At 36.6% G+C, this 14,254-nt stretch overlaps 2 long non-coding RNA genes and 4 other non-coding genes across 6 annotated transcripts; all 6 read left to right on the forward strand.

Moving 5' to 3' along the window:
* Positions 1-785: 785 nt before the first annotated feature.
* LOC121756875 lies at positions 786-2,194 on the forward strand. The gene is made up of 2 exons (XR_006041121.1): positions 786-1,113; positions 1,333-2,194. It is a non-coding gene; the product is annotated as an uncharacterized LOC121756875 (long non-coding RNA).
* On the forward strand, positions 1,360-1,579 carry LOC121759814. The gene has a single exon (XR_006041757.1). It is a non-coding gene; the product is annotated as a small nucleolar RNA U3 (small nucleolar RNA).
* Positions 2,195-2,408: 214 nt separating the features above from the next.
* Positions 2,409-2,604, forward strand: LOC121759776. The gene has a single exon (XR_006041722.1). It is a non-coding gene; the product is annotated as a U2 spliceosomal RNA (small nuclear RNA).
* An 8,995-nt stretch (positions 2,605-11,599) lies between these two features.
* On the forward strand, positions 11,600-13,011 carry LOC121756979. The gene is made up of 2 exons (XR_006041141.1): positions 11,600-11,930; positions 12,150-13,011. It is a non-coding gene; the product is annotated as an uncharacterized LOC121756979 (long non-coding RNA).
* On the forward strand, positions 12,177-12,396 carry LOC121759815. Its single transcript, XR_006041758.1, has one exon. It is a non-coding gene; the product is annotated as a small nucleolar RNA U3 (small nucleolar RNA).
* A 214-nt stretch (positions 13,012-13,225) lies between the features above and the next one.
* LOC121759788 lies at positions 13,226-13,421 on the forward strand. The gene has a single exon (XR_006041733.1). It is a non-coding gene; the product is annotated as a U2 spliceosomal RNA (small nuclear RNA).
* Positions 13,422-14,254: the final 833 nt, after the last annotated feature.

Raw genomic sequence — 14,254 nt, forward strand, 5'->3', positions numbered from 1 at the left:
TTGAGAAATTAATTTGATTTTTATTTTAAATTCCAATAATACTCCGTATTAATCAAAGAATTCCAAAAACATAGAAAGTAGCTTAGCGTTGGATTCTTATTCCTCTAGCTTTTTATATACTGTATATACTTACATATTTAACACTTAATAATATTATTAATATTATTATTGTCATACTTATAAATTAATAATTATTTTAAAAACTCTTAATGTAATTATTAGAACTATAAATCATAATAATAAAATATACTAGTATTTCTTCATGCCCATTTAATAAAACTCTTAAGATTCGGTACATCTTTCCTTTTTAATTTGTCTCACTGATGATATTCATTTTTTATATTTAGAAATAAATCTCCCTCTCATCTTTTTTCTTTAAAATATTCAACTACTTTTTTCGTACTTACTCTCTTCGCCCCACAAGAATATGCAATCTTTCATTTTTAGTCTCTCTCACAAGAATATATGCACTTTCCAATTTTGGAAACGAGTATTTTATCTCTAATGAGATGAGACTAATTTTCCACTAATAATAATTTAATTACTTTTTTCTTTCTACCTCTATTTTACCTTACCAATTTTTCATTAAAATCCGTACCGAACCCAAATTGTATATTCTTTGAAGATAGAGAGAGTATTTTATATAACAATTTATCCTAAAAATTTTGTGCCAAAAAAAAATGCTGACTGACATCGTGAATAGAATGAAATACTAATAGTAATATTTAGTCCGAGTAGATCAAATTTAAACTATAGTCTAGGAAATAAATTAAAATTTTCTAATTTGTCAAAAATGGCTTTTCATTTCCGTCTCATCTCTCTCTCTCATTCATCTTTTATGCTGATTGGGAATCGAACAAATACCAAAATGGAAGCCATGTGTGTCTGTCTCCCTCTAGTCTCCCTCTCCCTCTCCACAAATCACCATTACTTCTTCCTTCAATTTTCTGACGATGTGAGACCATCACCGCCGCCTCCGTCCAGCTACTCGCCGCTGTCACCTCCCTTCCCATTTACTCAGTTATCTGAAACAATGGAAGCTCGAGCAGCGTTTGAAAGGCGTCTCCTGTTTCCACTCCTCTCCGCCTTTAGCAGCAGCAGCAGCAGCAGCAGGTTTAAATTCACATATGCTTTTTATTCTCTTCAATAATTCTCACTTTCACTTTTTTATAGCATCACTGAATTTTGTAAATCAACTGGCTTCTTCTTCTGTAACACGAAAACCATCGGCACCCTTTCTGTTAACGATATCAGGCTGAAAAAGTAATTTTAGCACTAAACCTTGATTTTTAGTGTCCCACATCGAAGTCTTAGAGAATAAACTTACTGCAGATAAGCTGATGGCTTCGTGGAGCAGTCACGACCTTACTTGAACAGGATCTGTTCTATAGGCTCGTACCTCTGTATCCTTGATTTCTAAGGAGACAGGAAACCACGTCTGGTGGATGAACCGTGGCTGCCTGGCTAGAGCGTGATTAACAGCCCCTTGGGTTGGGTTTCCGGCTCATTGTGCAGTAGATGATCGTTCTTGGCTTGACTCCGGTCTTGTCAGGATGGCCGGGCAGCTGTCTGACAGACTCTAATCCTTTTTTTGTTTCCCTTTATAGCTTTTTACAAGTTTCTTAATCCTATGCACATTAGTTTGATAATCCATGATTGATACTCCATATTTTTGGTTGATATATTGCCAAGTCATTGTTGAAGGTCTGTCAGCATTAGTATCCCATATCGAATTCTCTAGGTATAAATTACAAGTACTTAAATTGACAGGAGAGTGAAGTAGTCACGACCTTACTTAACATGATATGTTCTATAGGCTCATAAGTCATACCTTTGGAATCCACAAAACCACATCCGGTGGATGAACCGTGGCTGCCTGGCTAGAGCGTGGTTAATGGTGTGATAACCTCTATATCTTTTAGGTCCTATGCTTTTTGAGTCATGTTCTGAATGTAACAAAGAGCAGCCAAGCTGGTTTCTGTGCAAAAGAAGATGGACATGGAAGCTGGATATCCATCCATTGTAGCAGTTAAGGTAGCAAGAGGAGCAATTTTGGGGGTTGTTGGAATTAATGTGTTCCTTGGAAATGTTTGTGCTGCACCGATGCAGGAAATGGATGTTCTAAGGTATATATACGCTTCTTGTGCTTGTTTTCTCTTGTAGATGCATGTATGTATTTTAGTTGGTTCTTACACACTGTGGCTATGGCTGCTCCAATTTTGAATCATTCATGACACTGAAGTTTCCAAGTGGGGCAATAATACAAGGTACATTCTTCTAAAAATTTAGCATTATAGCTGAACATATATCACCTATCCTTATAGAAATTGTATTCCCACATCGAATGTATAAAGAAAGGTTGAGCAGACCATGTGGTATAAAATCATGGGTAAGTCAATGGAAAACTCATACCTTTCTCGGCCTTTTGGCTAAGATCAAGTGTAGTATCTGTTCTTATCAGTTTAATATCTGATATGTGGACCATTGGTTCACACGATATTAAATTTATTTTTTGAGGGGGAAGACCCATCAAAGTAGCTTGCTGCTTGGGTTTTCATGTGTCGCTTTTGCGTTGCACTATTGCAATGGCCAGGCATACCCCACCAATTTTAGTTTCAATATTTGTTTTAAGGAATCTATTGGGCTTCTTATTGTAGCAAATTTTATGGCATCAGGAATTTAATGGGCTCGTGTATCAAATTTTACGGGTACCTGAACCCAAAATAGTCAATCTCTTACTATCCAATCCCGACCCTTATGGCTATACGGGAATCCCGATACCTGCATCGGGTATCCCAAACCCGCTGGCATCATTTGAGTTGATATATGTGTGTCACTATGTGGACGTATATAATATGTGTACCAATATATGTGTATTGTTATTTATCGTTACTAGCACTCAATCCGTCCACCATTAGGTGTCCAAGTTTACCATTTTAATCCGTCAGCAATTGGGAGTTTCGGTTCACTTTTACTATTAAGATAGACCCACAAGCTAATAACTCACTTTACTCATATTTTATTATAAAGTTAATATATAAAAATAAGTCTCACTTTACACTATCTTTTTCTATCCACTTTTCTTTATATTTCTTAAAACCTGTGCCGAACTCAAATGGAACTCTTAATGGCGGACATTATATATGTGGGTGTACATATAGTATACGTGCATGAGCTATCCATATAATATTATAATATGTGTATGCTACGGTGTTGTATATAGAATGAATGAAAAATAGAAATAAAGTTTATTGGGCATTAAATATTTGAAATTAACTAACTAAAATAAAAAATTGAAAACCTCAATCCTAAAAATGTCGGGTATTGTCGGGATTTCGCGTATACCCACGCGGGTATCGGGTATACCCGTACCCGCAAAACTTTATCCGCTACCCATTTCGCCACCCCTACTTCCCTTTATGATTCCCGGGTATGAGACTTTAAAACGATTTATCCACTAAACTTTAAAACTTTAAAACAATTTATCCACTAAACCAAAGCTTCGAGTAATAATACAACCTAAATCCTTCCAATATATTTTGCACTAGACTGATCATTAGTATCCCAGATTGAATTCTTAAAGAATAGATTACATATACTTATTGATGGCTTCGTAAAGCTACTACGACCTGATTATACATGATTTATTTCTATAGACCTGTATCTCTGTATCTTAAAGTCCTTGTCTATGACCCTGTATGAGACTTTCAGCAAAACCAAATTAATTACTTCAAAGAAGCATTATGTTGCAAACATAAAATTTTTTAGGACTATTTGAATGTCATTTTCTTATTCAAAACATATTATTTTGAATAAGTTTAAACTTTAATTTCTTTAGATTGTGAAGTGTTATGTCAATTTTAGAAAAATTGAGTCGAAATTGAGATCGATGGTGTGTAGAAAGTGAAAATATAGTAACTAGATATACTGTCTAGTGACAATTAATTTAATGGCCACATTCAAAAATTAATTTCTAGTCAATAGAGTGGCTTTCCTTCATTAATTCATCTTTTTGGCTTTATTTTGATTAGATTTATAATAGCTTAACTTCTTAAATTAAGTGTAATCAAACACTGAATATCGTGGTCTAAATAGATTGAGACTTTATTTACATAGTCAAATAAAATATTGAATATATTACTCATGACATATTTTATATACTAGTAGTAAAATAAAAACATGATTGTGTAGCAGAAAATCCAAACTGTTGCTCTTATCAATTTTTGTAAAGAGAAGTTTTCTTTCCTTTTGCGTTGAGGTCGATGGAACTTGAGCCGCTGCTGCTGTAGTTCTCGGCTCTGCCAAGTCTAGTCCGCTTCGACCCAGGAGCAAGCTCTTCAGAGAAGATGGCCATGAATTTTGGGCAGTCCTGGAGAATGAGAAATTTGTCCCAGTAGCCGAACTTAGGAAACCCTTCAGTGTTGAACATGGAGAATGACAATGCCTTCACGTCGGCTTCACTGCGACCACTCTCAGCAGTGCGCTGATTGTTCTCGTATATGCCCGCGAACCTCTTGACATCTTTTAGAATCCTCCCCCACTTTTTGCGGGGCAGCGCCTCTCGGCTTGAAGTCGTTGTAGGCCACCAAGACGCGCCTCCAGAAGCTTAACTATCGGTGCCAACTGCGGCGTCTGACGTGACGACATCCCAGGCCTTTGCCACAGCAATGGACTCCGCTTTGGTGTAGGGCGTGGACAGACGACCGTTGCCCGAGCTGCCACTGACACCTCCACCGCCCCCGCGGCCTCCCCACTATCGCCGCCGCCTCCTCTCCCTCCACCGTCGTTGCCGCCTCCTCTCCCTCCGCTGGCGCCGCCGACACCTCCACCGCAACCGCCGACTCTCGTTGGAACCAGCACGTCCACGCGTGATGGCGGAGTCTCCGGTAGGCCCAGACTCATACCCATCATCTGTTCCAATGTGAATCTGTCGTAATCAGACAGAGGAGATTGGGTGGGTCGGAAAGAGTGAGAAGGGTATCCGGACGCGGATGGTTGATCGCGTCCATGTTGGGTCGGTAATCTCCGAACGCCAATCGGGGACGACTCATATTCCACTTATAAGAGGACTGACCCCAATATTGGGGTGTATGTTACCACGGCGGGGATGTCGGCACCCACGACTGTGATGGAAGGGGAGTTTGACTCGATCTCCACGGTTGGGTAGGAGGATAGTTGCCGTATCCTGAGTCTCCGGTGCCGGGGGAATCACTGTCTCCACCGTGCATATTAACGAAAATATAGAGTGAAATATAGAGTGAAATTGGGGGTGTAGATGTGGGTGAGGTGAAAAAATTGTGGGAGGGAGTAATTTTAAAAAAAATACTACCGAAAATTAAAAAAAATACTCCCTCCGTCCTAAGGTAGATGTCACACTTTCCTTTTTAGTTGGTCCACAAAAGATGTCACTTTTCTTCTTTTGGAAAAAATTCCGTCTCACATCAATTATAAAATTATATTTTCTCTCACCACTTAACATACAAAATAACATCTTCTAAAATCCAGTGTCATCTCCTAAGTGCGACATCTACCTTGAGACAGAGGGAGTAATAATAAAAATTTTCGGGCGGCGGGCAATAACCCGCTGCGGGCACCGCCGTGGCTGATACCCCCCGCCCCGTCCACGCCGACTACTCGGCTGAGGGCTGTCCGCACTCCTCGCCCCGGCTGATGCGTCCTCCGCAATAGGGAGCCGCGGAGTCGGCGGCCGCGGGGGCTCTCCTACTGTGGACACTCTTAAATACTTTATCCATCTGTGAATATGAGTCTCATTCTTTCCAGTACGGATTTTAAGAAATATTAATAAAAGTAAGTGGAAGAATGTTAATGGAATATGAGTCTCACTTATATTTTGTTAATTTTAAAGAATATGTGAATGTAATGTATTATTGGAATTATGAATTGAGACTTTTATTCACAAGACGGAGGAAGCATGATAGTAGTAAATGTTAAGTTTTGACTCGCTTTTTGATCGGTGTGGACTATTAATAGTAGTGAGATTATTTATAGTCTCCATTACACATCTTGAATGGACGGATAAAATTTGTGAAAAATAAAACCAGAATGGACGGATAAAAAAATAATAGTAGGAAATATTTCACTTGACGATAAGATTATCCACTAATATTAAAACTAGTAAAATTTAACTGTATTTCACAATTATTAATATTCTATGTCGAATTGGTGATTTTTACTATGATATGTTGTAAATTAGTATTTGTAGTTAATTATTATGGGCATGCTTGTTAGGATTCTGTTGAGAAATTAATTTGATTTTTATTTTAAATTCCAATAATACTCCGTATTAATCAAAGAATTCCAAAAACATAGAAAGTAGCTTAGCGTTGGATTCTTATTCCTCTAGCTTTTTATATACTGTATATACTTACAGGGATGTATTCATTTCCTTTTCCCATATTTCCTCCTTTTTCCTTCTTAATCTTAACCGTTTATTTTTACAATCCTATGGACTATATTTAGCCGTGTAACCATTTAATTTAATGATTAAAAATTGTGAAAAGGGCTAAATTGGAACTCATTATTTTAGTTAGTTATGGTGATTCCTTAATTCACGTTCATGAAGATCTGCACAGTTATTCTTCTATGCAATACAGTCCAGACGTGAGTTCATCCACTCTTCCGTCGCCGCAATTGAATTGTTCGCTAATCACTATTTTCAAGTATCGGATATCCATTCATGCGTTGTCGTCGTCGTTAATTTTGTATGTTGAAGGTGTCGTAGAGATTGGTCTTTTGTAATTTTGGAAGAATGTAATTCAGATACGCCTTCGTTTGTGTATGTGTCGATTCTGTTACTAATAATTACGTTATGTCCGATTATTCGGTCGTTGTTGAGCTAATCCGATAACTCTTATAAAACCATTCTTGTGTATGTATCGATTTGGTTTAAACATTGCGACCAATGCTTAGTAGTTGTTCAATACGATTATGTTAATGGCGTAGGGTTGCAATTCTGGGCGGTAGAGTTGTAACGTAGAATGTTAAACGTACCCCGTATGGAGGACCGTGAGTATGAATCAATTTATAAGGGTGTAGTTATAGTCTTGGCTACTGTAGATAATTAACAACATACGAATAATGCACCCAATAGTAATGAGTAATGGATATTAGTGGATATATAATGATCAATATGTGAACTGCAATGCATACGTTGAAGATGTACACCTTTTTTCGATTTTGGCACACCCTTCTTGTGTCTTCTACGGGTTTAATCAGTTTATGTGTTAGGGTTTAATAAGTGTGTGGGATAGTGTTTAGTACTTAAACAGTAATAATGAATTGTAGCAAGCAGCGAATAATGCAGCAAGTGTAAAATTTTAAATAATGAATTGTAGCAAGCAGCGAATAATGAATTGTAACAAACAGTAATAATGAATTTTCCACACACGTGATTCTTCTCTGTTTCCGAAGACTCATTTTCTCCTCCTCAATTTGAATATAGTGGAGTTGTAGTAAACAACAGATGTTAAAATTTTAAACTGCATATATTGGTGAACATGATCTGAAGTAATAATGTATAGATTATATATATCGATTTGGGATACATTGATGGAATGTTGGTTATGAAAGAGATATATATGCACTATTTCTGAAGGGTAATGTACAACATATGAAAGAGATAATACATGTAATGTATAAATATGAAGATGTAATGCACTATTTCTGAAGGGTAATATGCACCGTATGTCATATAATGCATATTAAGCTTAACATGTATTGTTTTGTGATTAATAACAATGTTTAAACCGATACGAATAGTGCTCTGAATGTTAACGAATAATGGATATTATTGGCTATAAAATGCACCATATGTGAACTGCAATGTATACGAATAAGATGTGCCGTGTTTCGTTGTTTGGCACACGTTTCTTGTTTCCCCTAAGGGTTTAATAAGTCTAGGGGCTAGGGTATAGTACGTACACATAAATAACAACGTTTAAACTGATACGAATAATGCACCGAATGGTTACTAATAATGGATATTATTGATTATTCAATGCACCATATATGAACTGCAATGTATACGATTAAGATGTGTCGTGTTTCGATGATTGACACATGTTTCTTGTTTCTCCTAAGGGTTTAATAAGCCTAGGGGCTAGGGTATAGTACGTACTCATTAATAACAATGTTTAAACAGATACGAATAATGCGCCGAATGGTAACGAATAATGGATATTGTGGACTACATAATGCACCATATGTGACCTGCAATGTATACGAATAAGATGTGTCGTGTTTCGATGTTTGACACACGTTTCTTGTTTCCCCTTAGGGTTTAATAAGCATAGGGGCTAGGGTATAGTACGTACTCATTAATAGTCTTTGTTAACGTTGTTATTAATGTGTACATACTAGACCCTATCCCCTGGGCTTAATATTAATGCGTATATGATGTACATAAAATTTAGGCGTACTATATGTATGGCTTAATATTTTAGGTGTACAATATACATATGCATTATTTGGGTTTGCCATTGCATTACGCCCAAGTATTGGTGCATTATTTGGTTAAAATACACAAACAACGTTCAGTAATGCATAATCTAATACGAATACTTACATTATATGCAGATATGATGCACATTAAATTGAGGCCTACTATATATATGGTTTAAATTATTAGGTGTGCAATATACAAATGCATTATTTGGTGTTGCCATTGCATTGCGCATAACGATTGGTGCATTATTTGGGTTAAATACACAAACAACGTTTTGTAATGCATAATCTAATACGACTACTTACATTATATGCATATATGATGCACATAAAATAGAGGCGTACTACATACAGGGCTTAATGTATTAGGTGTTTAATATACAAATGCATTATTTGGTGTTGCCATTGCATTGCGCACAAGGTTTAGTGCATTATTTGGCATATGTTAAGCATTACGAGAGTTAATCGGCCAACTATACAGACAAAAAACATAATACAAACAAGACAAATAACATAATACACCAATTACACACTAAGTATTCTTAGCCGTCTGAATAATCACGATGAACATACGGTTAGACTGATTGTTCACAAGATCAAAATCAGAAAGACTAGTCTCAAAAACATTGTTAAGTGTATTCAAGTTTGTAAAAAGATCTAAAGTGCTAAGTCTTCCAACAAATACCAGAAACCATCAAGCACTACAAGCTGACTTGGATTTAACTGCTTCAAGCAGTTCAGAAACTCCGACGGTGTGCGCCTGCAGTAAAGACGATCAGTCTTTCTTCCCTTAACTTGTGTCTGTTGAACATCACCTGCTGAGCTACTAGGGGCAGCAGCTGCCAACCGATCCCTCAACTTTTGTGCCAACGCTACCGGAATTAAATCATCAACTGCATCGTCGAGTTCAGATCTAACTCGCTTCTCTGAAATTGCACAAACAAAGTAACAAATCACAACATTTTCAAAAAAGTGGACTACGTTCTGTGTAATGATGTGTTCATGTTAATGTTTACATATTAATGCAAACAACGTAATCAATCACATCACATGAATGATTGAGTAAAACATTCGCATAATGCATTAAACATCACTGATAATGCACTAAATATTAATGCTACTGCTTTAGATACTACTGATAATGCACTAAATATTACTGCTACTGCATTAGATAATACTGTTAATGCACTAGATATTACTGATAATGCATTAGATACTACTGATAATGCACTAAATATTACTGATAATGCATTAGATAATATTGATAATGCACTAAATATTACTTATAATGCACTAAATATTACTGATAATGCATTAGATAATACTGATAATGCACTAAATATTACTGCTAATGCACTAATATACCTCATATAATGCACACAGTAACACTAAAAAATACATGCTTATAGTTCCACAATTCATTGAATATATCTGAAATTATGAACCGTGTCATGTTTTTAGTTAGCACACCACGCAACATGTATAATGCGGATTTAACAGAATTGCTAATACCATCACTCACAATCTAAATATTAATGATACTGCATTAGATACTACTGATAATGCACTAAATATTACTGGTAATGCACTAGATAATACTGATAATGCACTAAATATTACTGATAATGCATTATATACTACGGATAATGCACTAATATACCTCATATAATGCACACAGTAACACCAAAAAATGCATGCTTATAGTTCCACAATTCATTGAATATATCTGAAAGTATGAACCGTGTCATGATTTTAGTCAGCACACCAGACAACATGTATAATGCGGATTTAACAGAATTGCTAATACCATCACCCACAATCTGAAAAAACAAATATTGATTTGAAGCAACACGATGTAAATTTTACCTGCAGCCTCTGTTACTTGCGATAGCGGACGACCCCTCTTCGGCATTTTCGATCTGCCAAAAACCACAAAAACATATTATGGTACTGGAATTCATCATTATTTAACCGAACCCAAAATGGGTCTGCAAAATCACGAAACCGCCGCCTTGGTCTGCAAAATCACGAAAAAAGGACGCCTAAATCACTGTTTAAACATACCTATTAGAAAGTAGTCGGTGTTTCCGAGTCGATTTCAGCGTTGAAAGCTAATTCCCTCCGAAAATTTGGTCGACAAAATCCAAAATCTCCAAACGCGCCGCTGGGGAGGTAGATTTCTAGGGTTTGGGTAGTGGAGAGAGTGGAAGTAGTTGTAAGGGTTGTGGGCGTAATGAATGAGGAAAGAAGGAGAATATGAGCGTTTGAAATCCCGTGAAATTAGCATATTCCAAGATATGGCGGTTCAGCTTCTGTCAAATGGCCAAATTACCCCTGTAATGCATTAAGCCAACGTCTATAATGCAACACGGAGGTAAATTTATTAAAACAATCCGATCCGTCGATTCCCTAGATCTAACGGGTATTATTAAGAAGGAAAAAGGATGTAAGATGGGAAAAGGAGAATAAGGTCCCCCTATACTTACATATTTAACACTTAATAATATTATTAATATTATTATTGTCATACTTATAAATTAATAATTATTTTAAAAACTCTTAATGTAATTATTAGAACTATAAATCATAATAATAAAATATACTAGTATTTCTTCATGCCCATTTAATAAAACTCTTAAGATTCGGTACATCTTTCCTTTTTAATTTGTCTCACTGATGATATTCATTTTTTATATTTAGAAATAAATCTCCCTCTCATCTTTTTTCTTTAAAATATTCAACTACTTTTTTCGTACTTACTCTCTTCGCCCCACAAGAATATGCAATCTTTCATTTTTAGTCTCTCTCACAAGAATATATGCACTTTCCAATTTTGGAAACGAGTATTTTATCTCTAATGAGATGAGACTAATTTTCCACTAATAATAATTTAATTACTTTTTTCTTTCTACCTCTATTTTACCTTACCAATTTTTCATTAAAATCCGTACCGAACCCAAATTGTATATTCTTTGAAGATAGAGAGAGTATTTTATATAACAATTTATCCTAAATATTTTGTGCCAAAAAAAAAATGCTGACTGACATCGTGAATAGAATGAAATACTAATAGTAATATTTAGTCCGAGTAGATCAAATTTAAACTATAGTCTAGGAAATAAATTAAAATTTTCTAATTTGTCAAAAATGGCTTTTCATTTCCGTCTCATCTCTCTCTCTCATTCATCTTTTATGCTGATTGGGAATCGAACAAATACCAAAATGGAAGCCATGTGTGTCTGTCTCCCTCTAGTCTCCCTCTCCCTCTCCACAAATCACCATTACTTCTTCCTTCAATTTTCTGACGATGTGAGACCATCACCGCCGCCTCCGTCCAGCTACTCGCCGCTGTCACCTCCCTTCCCATTTACTCAGTTATCTGAAACAATGGAAGCTCGAGCAGCGTTTGAAAGGCGTCTCCTGTTTCCACTCCTCTCCGCCTTTAGCAGCAGCAGCAGCAGCAGCAGGTTTAAATTCACATATGCTTTTTATTCTCTTCAATAATTCTCACTTTCACTTTTTTATAGCATCACTGAATTTTGTAAATCAACTGGCTTCTTCTTCTGTAACACGAAAACCATCGGCACCCTTTCTGTTAACGATATCAGGCTGAAAAAGTAATTTTAGCACTAAACCTTGATTTTTAGTGTCCCACATCGAAGTCTTAGAGAATAAACTTACTGCAGATAAGCTGATGGCTTCGTGGAGCAGTCACGACCTTACTTGAACAGGATCTGTTCTATAGGCTCGTACCTCTGTATCCTTGATTTCTAAGGAGACAGGAAACCACGTCTGGTGGATGAACCGTGGCTGCCTGGCTAGAGCGTGATTAACAGCCCCTTGGGTTGGGTTTCCGGCTCATTGTGCAGTAGATGATCGTTCTTGGCTTGACTCCGGTCTTGTCAGGATGGCCGGGCAGCTGTCTGACAGACTCTAATCCTTTTTTTGTTTCCCTTTATAGCTTTTTACAAGTTTCTTAATCCTATGCACATTAGTTTGATAATCCATGATTGATACTCCATATTTTTGGTTGATATATTGCCAAGTCATTGTTGAAGGTCTGTCAGCATTAGTATCCCATATCGAATTCTCTAGGTATAAATTACAAGTACTTAAATTGACAGGAGAGTGAAGTAGTCACGACCTTACTTAACATGATATGTTCTATAGGCTCATAAGTCATACCTTTGGAATCCACAAAACCACATCCGGTGGATGAACCGTGGCTGCCTGGCTAGAGCGTGGTTAATGGTGTGATAACCTCTATATCTTTTAGGTCCTATGCTTTTTGAGTCATGTTCTGAATGTAACAAAGAGCAGCCAAGCTGGTTTCTGTGCAAAAGAAGATGGACATGGAAGCTGGATATCCATCCATTGTAGCAGTTAAGGTAGCAAGAGGAGCAATTTTGGGGGTTGTTGGAATTAATGTGTTCCTTGGAAATGTTTGTGCTGCACCGATGCAGGAAATGGATGTTCTAAGGTATATATACGCTTCTTGTGCTTGTTTTCTCTTGTAGATGCATGTATGTATTTTAGTTGGTTCTTACACACTGTGGCTATGGCTGCTCCAATTTTGAATCATTCATGACACTGAAGTTTCCAAGTGGGGCAATAATACAAGGTACATTCTTCTAAAAATTTAGCATTATAGCTGAACATATATCACCTATCCTTATAGAAATTGTATTCCCACATCGAATGTATAAAGAAAGGTTGAGCAGACCATGTGGTATAAAATCATGGGTAAGTCAATGGAAAACTCATACCTTTCTCGGCCTTTTGGCTAAGATCAAGTGTAGTATCTGTTCTTATCAGTTTAATATCTGATATGTGGACCATTGGTTCACACGATATTAAATTTATTTTTTGAGGGGGAAGACCCATCAAAGTAGCTTGCTGCTTGGGTTTTCATGTGTCGCTTTTGCGTTGCACTATTGCAATGGCCAGGCATACCCCACCAATTTTAGTTTCAATATTTGTTTTAAGGAATCTATTGGGCTTCTTATTGTAGCAAATTTTATGGCATCAGGAATTTAATGGGCTCGTGTATCAAATTTTACGGGTACCTGAACCCAAAATAGTCAATCTCTTACTATCCAATCCCGACCCTTATGGCTATACGGGAATCCCGATACCTGCATCGGGTATCCCAAACCCGCTGGCATCATTTGAGTTGATATATGTGTGTCACTATGTGGACGTATATAATATGTGTACCAATATATGTGTATTGTTATTTATCGTTACTAGCACTCAATCCGTCCACCATTAGGTGTCCAAGTTTACCATTTTAATCCGTCAGCAATTGGGAGTTTCGGTTCACTTTTACTATTAAGATAGACCCACAAGCTAATAACTCACTTTACTCATATTTTATTATAAAGTTAATATATAAAAATAAGTCTCACTTTACACTATCTTTTTCTATCCACTTTTCTTTATATTTCTTAAAACCTGTGCCGAACTCAAATGGAACTCTTAATGGCGGACATTATATATGTGGGTGTACATATAGTATACGTGCATGAGCTATCCATATAATATTATAATATGTGTATGCTACGGTGTTGTATATAGAATGAATGAAAAATAGAAATAAAGTTTATTGGGCATTAAATATTTGAAATTAACTAACTAAAATAAAAAATTGAAAACCTCAATCCTAAAAATGTCGGGTATTGTCGGGATTATCGCGTATACCCACGCGGGTATCGGGTATACCCGTACCCGCAAAACTTTATCCGCTACCCATTTCGCCACCCCTACTTCCCTTTATGATTCCCGGGTATGA

This window comes from Salvia splendens, chromosome 12, assembly GCF_004379255.2.
Source record: "Salvia splendens isolate huo1 chromosome 12, SspV2, whole genome shotgun sequence".
Lineage (NCBI taxonomy): Eukaryota > Viridiplantae > Streptophyta > Magnoliopsida > Lamiales > Lamiaceae > Salvia > Salvia splendens.